General features: G+C 45.0%; 1 protein-coding gene and 1 pseudogene across 1 annotated transcript in view; one reads left to right on the top strand and one right to left on the bottom strand.

Annotated features, from left to right (window-relative positions):
- The window catches only part of LOC108973630 (eukaryotic translation initiation factor 4 gamma 3), a 61,870-nt gene that overhangs the window by 41,412 nt on the left and 10,664 nt on the right, over nucleotides 1-9,794 (bottom strand). The window lies entirely within an intron of this gene.
- LOC108973629 lies at nucleotides 3,951-7,781 on the top strand (annotated as a pseudogene).

Genomic DNA, 9,794 nt, shown 5'->3' on the forward strand with positions numbered 1-9,794 from the left:
ACCCGCCGGGGGAAGCAGAGGAAGAGGAAAACCTCCACTCCGTTGGAAGGACCAAGTGGAGAAGGACCTGGCTTCACTTGGAATATCTAATTGGCGCCACGTAGTGAAAAGAAGAAACGACTGGCGCGCTGTTATTAACTCGGCTATAATCGCGTAAGCGGTGTCTACGCCAATCAAGAAGAAGAAGAATAGAGTTTGTGACTATCACTTACAGAATAGCAAAATCGTCTCAAGTCTCAAAAATTGTCTCTGTCAAATTTAGAATCTTGATACTGTATCACAGTATAGAATCGCACGGTTAGTCTCAAAATATGGCCTCAAATTTGAGACCTGGTAGTTAGCACGTCACAAAACCAAAAAGAACTCTTGTTAGCCATTTTGGATATGCTGCATAGAGATCATCACCGATATTAATCAATTTGGTTTTTTTTATATTTTTTAAGCAACTCAAACACGAAAAGGCTAAAAGTAAACCAATTTTTTATTACAAATGATATAAATTGATTGTAAAGTAATGTCAGGTTAGAGCTTTGAATAATTTTATATTTTACATATTAGTGCCATCACCACTCTATCTCATCTCTCTACTGTCAACTCTACTGTCAGAGATAAAGAGATCCCCAACTCTCCTGTCACTGGAAACGTGGGAGCCGCTCACCTACCGAACTTTGACAGTTGACTGGGTTGGGTAGGTTTTGACATTTTACAATTCGAATGACTGGAACGGCCAGATTGAAATTATACCAAAAATATATGTAAACGGAGGAATTTATTGCCGCCGTCTAAGATCGCTAATAAGAATTTAAAACAACGAAAATCAAAGAAAATGCGAAATTTATATATATATCATTAAACTTTTTGTAATTTGATGCATAATAGAATTAATTTTCCATTACAAATGATTAAAACCACCTCATTAAGTATTGAAAATCAAAAGTCAGTTATTTTAATATACCATAAAATCATAAAAAAGGAATTAAGTAGTTTCGCCATATATTAAATGTCCAATATATAATACTTTGCAATCGTAATAAATGTTGGGTATTTTAATTTAATTATTTGGAGCGATCTGGCCATAATGGAAAATGTTATAAAAAAACGCTTATCACACTGGAATAAGTTGGGCATCCCACTATCCCTGCTTCCTTTCTTTGCATTCCTTAGCGAGCAAAATGTGGCTTTGGCGGTGCCACCGTTGGCTGTGAAGTTCGCTGTCGCTAGATGTGTGCGTCGTGTTAGGTATCACTTTGCTGTGTACATGGCGTCTGCGCGTGCTGAGCTAGCAGTTCTAGTGCCTGAGATGGACGCTGCCTTCATTGCCTGTGTCTGGGGAAGCTTTCTTGTCTCCTCCTCCATCCGTTTACAAAACTGAACTTTTTCGAACTGCTTTCGAACTGCTTCACGCTTTTCGTCCACTTCATTTCGTTGCTCATATTCATACACTTCCGAAATCACTGTGGATGTGTTGTCCTGTAGACGGCTAGTGTTCGAATGAATGTGATCATCTCGTTTGGTCAGTGACGATGCTCGTTTACTTTGTATGCAGCTTCCGTTGTTTTTTTCTTGTGATTCGGGCTCCATGAGGGCTTTGGCTACCAGCTCCTTACGAATCGTAATTTATTTAGTTGTATATAATAATTTTACTTAAACACGGTTCAGTGTAGCACGTTAGTGCAATATTTTTCCGCTCTGCTGCGCTGTTGGGTGCTAGGTGACGTTCAGCTCTGTGCTCATGACAAATATAAAATGATTTTTTTATGTTTATTTATTGGGTGTACAATATTTAAATAAATGGTTGGAATGACACGTAAAAACACAGATCCTGTACGATGTACACGATTGCGACCACAATTTTGGTCTAAAGCAAAAAATTTAAAAAGATTATTAATTTGTAGAAAAGTTCCTATCGCGCTATAAAAGCTTTGTTGCTTTGTCCAACATATTGTTGCTATTATTGTCCCTAGAAGTCAACGCATGCTCCCAACTAGATTTCTAGTATTATTTCCGGATATTTTGGCCCACAAAGTCAATGATATTTTTTCTTTTTTTGGCCTCTTTTTTGGAATTTTTGGACATTTTAAATTAAAATACCCAACATTTATTACGATTGCAAATTATTATATATTGGACTTTTAATATATGGCGATTCTCATTATCTCTGGAAAGGAAGGGAGTAGCGTTTTTGGCTGTTCCTGCTATAAAAAGAGCATTGATCTCTTCAACGAAGTCTCATGTGCTGAACACAATGAGACTACAGCAGCACGACAGTGGACTGAAAATGGCGTTGTGAATCCTTCTACATGAACATTTGTGAGAAGGCAGCAACATAACAATGGCCGGCACGTACATAAGACAACACAGCTGTCCATTTTGCATGTGCACAATTTCGTTGTGGCCATACTAAGCCCTTCACTTGAATGAAAATTAAATATTTTGTTCAAATTGAAATTTTTTATGCAAAAAAAAAGTAAATAGGTAAATTTATTTATTTTAAATTATTAATTGTTATTACAAATGACATAACAGAGAGAGAGAAATAACACTCCTCTTAACTGTAAACTCTACTGTCGTGGGCACATTTAAGATTATATTAAAACTAGCGAGAGCGACAACTGACGGCTTGCTGTCGTGCAGCTGTCTAAATAACTGTCCCCATAAGAACGGATGTATGTTAATATTTGACAGATGTTGCTTGAAGTCTGTCGAGCTCTATGTCTACTGTCACTTCAGCAGTTTGACAGATCAGTTTTCATTTCTATTACTATGTTCGGACCGATAATGAAAACATCTTGAAAACACATTTGTGGCTTGTGGAACCTAAGTCGTTCGGACCGAGAATGGGTGTTTTCGATGAGTTTTCACTGACAACTCACAAATTTATTTGTTTGTTTACATTTTGAGCAATGAGAATGGTAAGTTTTGGATGCCTTAATATTGGCTAGCGAAGGGCACTAATTTTGTTTTGCCACAATTCTATCAGTAGGGCTTCTCCCCTATCACTCTACAAATTTCTTTTTGTGTATTTTTGCTTTTCCATTTTTCAATATAAATAGGGGGATTTTCTTGCTCTTAGAAGATTGCACGATGACACAAAATGCAAAAATCCTATACCGAAATAGGTCAAGACAGCACCCATTGCAGAATCTAGTGATATATGACAGCACGAAAATTGTGTGACATATTTTACGGGCATTGCAAATAATTTTCTGCGTGTGCTTGTTGTTGTGCCGTTGCACCAAGAGGAAAATTCTGCAATTCGTGCACCAGAAGAGCAGCGTGCTGGCATTGAGTCCAACCCGAGCCCGGAGGAATTCTTTTGCTGTGTTTGCGCGAAAAGGCTCCATCCAAACTCCACCTCGGTCAGATTGAACACATGCAATGGATGGAGCCATCTTAAGACCTGCTCAGGCCTTAAGACCCATAGGGAGTGGACCACGCGTTACGTGGCCCCATGCTGCCTACGCAATACTGCGACGCTAGCCTCTACGGCTGTGCAATCTGCACATAGTTCGCGCGCTGCGCTGCCACCCAACTCGAGTGGCCAACAGAGGACCTCCACGGTACCCCGGAGCTCAACTAGGCAACATAGCTCCCACTCTGACTTGGCCCCCCCAAGTTGAGTTGGGCAGGTTTCAACGTTGTACGTAAAGATCGCGAACGAAATAATGGTGGTGGCCTAGCCTTCATATTGCACAACACCGTGCAGTATCGTCTGATCGATGAAGACATCGACCGCAGGGATACTACCCTAGAATGTCAGGGCATAGCTGTCCGGTCAGGCGATGTCGAGCTCGAAATATTTAATATATACATCCCCCAGTTACATGTTGCCCTACAGGATATCACGCGAATATAGGTGCGCTACTTCGTGGTGAAAACCATTTGGTGCTAGGCGAATTTAACGCCACCACAATCTTTGGCATTCCTGTCTGTCAAATGACCATAGGGGGATGGAGCTGGCGGAACAGATTGACGATTCGACATTCTGCACAATGAATGACGAAGAACCCACCATAGTTATGAGCACTTGTAGTAGCTCGCCCGATATTACAATCGCTGGTGGTCTGATAAATAGCATAACCTGGCGACCTATGCTAACTCTCGCATCAGACCATCTACCCATAATTTTCTGAATCGAGAAACCTGCCGATTTCGTTTCTGTGGACAACCGCACCTTCGTTAACTTCAACAAAGCTAACTGGGTCGGCTTCACAGAATTTACTGAGAGCACCTTCAACGCTGTACCCATTCCTACGGACGTATGCGTTGGCGAACGTCAATTCCGCAGGGTGATCGGAGCAGCTACCGCTCGCTTCATACCAGCTGGACGAATAGCGGAAATCCGCCCCAACTTCCCAGCCGGAGCAGCTGTTTTAGCTAATGAGAGCGACACCTTACGCCACGCCGATCCCGGGGATCCCCGAATAAGGGATCTCAATTTGGAGATTCGGCGGACGAAATGGATAGAGCACCTGAAGTCCTGCAACCTCTCCACCGGTGTGAGTAAGCTTTGGGCTGCTGTCAAAGCCTTGTCCAACCCGAAGAGTCAAGACGACCGAGTTGTAGTTCAATTCAATGGTCATGCCTCTTCGGACCCGAAGAAGTGCGCGAGCTATTTTAGCCGGCAGATTACAATTACTTCGGTAGACAAAGCCAAACGATGTGTTAACCGACAGCGGCGCAAAATGCGCCACTTACTTTCACCGATGGAGAGGTTCAAGGTGTCATCAACAAAGCAAAATCTTCCAAATCCATTGGCCCTGATGGAATCAACATGCTACTGCTAGAGCATCTAGGCTCGACAGGAGTAAAATATCTCACCAAGGTCCTCAACCTGTCGCTAGCCACTCTTCAAATACTCGATGTGTGGAAAGTGGTAGGAAGAGTGGTCCCACTACTGAAACCTGGGAAACCCGACAACCAAGGGGAATCTTATCGCCCGATAACTCTCCTCTCCCCAGTAGTGAACACTTGAAGCCTTGTTACTCCCGACCTTCACTCACCACCTGAGCCTAGCCAGCCACCAGCATGGATTCCGTAAAATGCACAGTACCACCACRGCACTTAGCGTCWTAAAGACGTGAGAGAACGATCCTCGTAGCGTTGGACCTGTCAAAAGCTTTTGACAGGGTCAATCACACAACGCTACTGCAGGACATTGAGAAACCATTCCTAATCCAGGGCTCAAGAGGTGGACCATGAACTATCTGAACGGTCGTCAGTCATCCGTACTATTTCGAGGCGCAACATCTCAACTGAGAAGAATTAAACAGGGGGTACCGCACAGTGGTGTCCTCTCCCCGCTACTGTTTAACTTCTACATCTCGAAACTCCCGCAACCACCAGAGGAGGCTCCATAACCTCGTACGCTGATGACTGTACGATATTGACGTCGGCCAATGGAATCGATGGCATGTGTTCGAAATTAAACAACTACCTCTCCGACCTTTCTCGTTTYCTCACTGCACGGAACCTCCAACTTTCCCATACCAAATCCACAGCGACCATATTCACAAACTGGACGAAGCAGTATAGACTGGAACTTAACATTGCAGTCGATGGCGTCAAAATTCCGACTGTCAATAACCCTAAGATTTTAGTGTCACCTTCGACAGTCTATGCTTCTTCTCTCCACATCCGACTGCTATTATCGCCAAAGTACAGAGCAGAAACAAAATCCTCAAGTCCCTAGCCGGCAGTACATGGGGAAAAGACAAAAAAAAAAAACCTTGTTGGCAACTTACAAGGCAATCGGCCGGCCGGTCCTCAACTATGCAGCACCCATATGGTCGCCTGGATGCAGTGCCACGCAGATGAGGAAACTTCAGACCTGTCAGAATACAGCACTCCGGACCACGACGGGATGCCTCCTGATGTCTCCTATCGAGCACCTACATAGCGAGACGCTTATGCTCCCAGTCAAGGAGCATAATGAACCACTCTCCAGGCAGTTCCTGCTAGAATGTTTTCGCAGAAATCACCCTTGCAGTCATCTGCTGGGAGCGGAACCGCCTCCTAGGAGCATCAGGAGGTCATTCCTTGATCACGTCGACGACATCAAACAATACGCCGACAGGACCTCGGACGCAACAGACTTCCGACAGGCACTGACCGCCATTCACAGTGGAGCCATCAACACCTTCACCGACTCCCTCCCCGTGAATGGCGTACTTGGAGTCAAATCACCACCCATAGCAGACGAAGAGCTCGAGTTGCCGCGAGAAACGCGAGAAACGCGAGTGACCCTTGCGCAACTTCKTTCTGGATATTGTAGCAGGTTAAACTCCTACTTATCCRGAATAGACCCTGACATACCCAACGTATGTCCTGCATGCAACGAGTCTCCGCATGACACTGACCACCTCTTTGCATGGCCAACCAACCCCACCCATCTAACACCCTTTTCCCTTTGGTCCGACCMMGTCGAAACAGCACGTTTCCTGGGCCTCCCGTTAGATGACATCGACGACAGCAATGATAACCCTCACCATCCCAACGGGGACTGATAACCGTTAAAACAACAACAACAACGTCATGCCAACCGTTCCCACGACAGTCGGGTCTACGAAAACCGGAACGGACCCGGATTTTTATCCGGCCAAGGACTGTCAACTCGGTAGAATTCTGCCGTTACAACAACAACAACGTCATGCCAAAAGTCACCTCAAGATCGTCGTGAAGTAGTTATTCAACGACGCATCTGCAAGAACTGTATACTCTGGGTCAGAAATTTCACTCGTCTCTGAATATCTCATCACGCAAGCTTCAATCGAAAGAAACCACTCATCAGTTACCATCACGGGAATCGGTGGTAAGAATGTCATCACATCAAATGGGTCAGCTGACCTCATATTCAAGGCAAGTCACTCTGACGCAACTGTGCAAATCGTTGCTCAGATTTTACCAATTATTACTGTCTGTTCACCATCATCACCTATGTCATCTGAACCGTGGACTGGAGTTGCTCACACGATTCTGGATTCAAGAAGAAGTTCCAGGGCAATCGGTCAGTGAACTGACCCCAGAACAAGGGCAATGTGAAAAACACTTCAAAACGACACATCAACCAGATCAATAGGGACGATACATCGTCCGACTGCCAATCATGTCAGAAAAATTGAATCTGGGAAATTCGTACAACTCAGCACATCGACGGCTACAGCAAATCAGCAAGAAACTCAACACCAATCAAGAATACAAGCCACTCTACACGGAACTCATGCGAGTCTACGAAGGAATGGGACACATGACTGCCGTGTCAAACACTCCAACTTCACTCAATGCTGACAACAACATTGAATCACTCAACGATTTTCTGCACATCGGTGCAAAAATTCAGCTTGATATCACCGACGTACTTCTATACATCCGACAACACCAATACAACGTCTCGACAGACATTGAAAAAATGTTCCCGCAAAGTACACCTAGATGACTGGGACTTGCAACGCATTCTGTGGTTCATTAATAATAAAGAGATTACGCTATATCATCTCACCACAGTCACCTACGGCACGAGATCAGCACCGTTCCTTCCGAGTCCTTCAACAACTTGTAGAGGACGAAGGAAAAAATTATCCACTCGCGACGATATTTTCGGCGAAGCTGATAACACTTCTGAGCTGAAAGCAATCGCCAATCAATTAAAACAAATCTGCACGGCGAGCGGTTTTCCACTCGCGAAGTGGCAATCAAACAGCGAAGAATTCTCAATTTCATTTCACCAGCTGGAGCACGTGATGAACCGCACCAGCTTGGAGACTACACGAGCAAACTACTAGGATCATACTGGCACGCAAAGTCGAACAATCTTAGATCACAATCAACCGCTCTCTGGACTGACTCATTAGTCACACTCACGTGAATTCGATCACATGCGTCACGCTGGAAGGACTACGTACGGGACCGAGTTGTCAACATCCAAAAACTCACCACAGATTGCAACTGGCGGTATGTTCCGGGTAAACAAAACCCAGCTGACTGTGCATCTCGTGGCATCTCTCTCGCTCAGCTATCATCACACTCACTGTGGTGGACAGGACCACGATGGCTCTCCAAGTCACGATGCAACTGGCCTCGGCAGCCAGACACCACTAGTCAAGAAGCTCGTCCAGGTCTCACTCTCGTCATGGCAACCACTCACCCGATTAATCAACGGGAGTTGATCCACAGGTATTCAAATTTACGCACTCTCATTCACGTCACTGCTACAATTTTCAGAGCTATTGACACACTCAAACGAATACCGGGGTCATCTCTTGCCGCACCACTCACACCAACAGACATTGAGAGAGCAACAATCTACTGGGCAAAGTCAACTCAAGCAGCGTATTTTTCACTCGAGCTGCATCAACTCAAGGCCAATCCGTTTCACCGACTGACAGCATTTATCGACGAACACGGAGTCTTGCGAGTTGGTGGTCGACTCGCGAATTCACACTCACGTACAATCAAAAGCATTCAATCATTCTGCCAAGACACTCTATACTTACATCATTAGTCATCTACAACGCACACCTACGTACAATGCACGGTGGCACTCAACTAACGATGGCAGAAGTTCAACAATCATACTGGATTGTCGGTGGAAGACCAGCAATCAAAACACTCATACTACCATGTATGAAATGCGCTCGCCACAGGGGTAAACGAGCACAGCAACTCATGGGCCAGTTGCCTGCAGCAAGGGTTCAACCATCAAGAGCATTTCTCCAGGCTGGTGTGGATTATGCTGGACCAATCACAATCAAATCATGGAGGCCGAGGCGCCAAACAATTTAAAAGCTGGATCTGTGTATTTGTTTGTATTAGCACATCACATAAACGTTGAAGTGACAACTGACTACACTTCTGACACATTCATTGCTGCGTACGGACGGTTCACCGCACGCAGAGGCATCTGCCACACTCTTTACTCATACTGCGGCACAACATTTCTTGGCGCAGATGGCACACTCAAGAAATTATTCACTCAAGGATCATCAGAAAGCACATCAATCGCTTCACTCCTACTAGATGACGGCACTCAGTGGCAATTCAATCCACCTGCAGCACCGCACATGGGCGGCAAGTGGGAAGCAGCGGTAAAGTCAATCAAATTTCAACTCACTCGAGCACTTGGGGACACGTCATACTCACTCGATAAAATTATGACTTTACTCACACAAATCGAAGCCATCCCCAACTCAAGACCACTAGAACCACTCAGCGATGAGGTCACTCACGGCAGGTCACTTTTTGATCGGCCAAGCACTCACAACGCTTCCAGAACCTACTCTACAACCAATCAATATCGCGCGACGAATCACGATGGCAAATGATACAGCATCAGCTTCAACAATTCTGGAAGCACTGGTCAACATCATACTTGCAACGTCAACTCGCTACGACGAAATGGTGGCATCCAAATAATTAATTAGAAATTGGCTCAGTCGTTGTTGTTGTTGTTGTTGTTGTTATAACGATTATCAGTCCCCGTTGGGATGGTAAGGGTGATCAGTGTTGTCGTCGATGTCATCTAACGGGAGGCCCAGGAAACGTGCTGTTTCGACGGGGTCGGACCAAAGGGAAAAGGGTGTTAGGTGGGTGGGGTTGGTTGAGCATGCAAAGAGGTGTCATGCGAAGACTCGTTGCATGCAGGACATTCGTTGGGTATGTCAGGGTCTATTCTGGATAAGTAGGAGTTTAGCCTGCTACAATATCCAGAACGAAGTTGCGCAAGGGTCACTCGCGTTTCTCGCGTTTCTCGCGGCAACTCGAGCTCTTCGTCTGCTATGGGTGGTGATTTGACTCCA

Source organism: Bactrocera latifrons, unplaced genomic scaffold (assembly GCF_001853355.1).
Source record: "Bactrocera latifrons isolate USDA-ARS-PBARC rearing strain unplaced genomic scaffold, ASM185335v1 scaffold_496, whole genome shotgun sequence".
Taxonomy (NCBI): Eukaryota; Metazoa; Arthropoda; class Insecta; order Diptera; family Tephritidae; genus Bactrocera; species Bactrocera latifrons.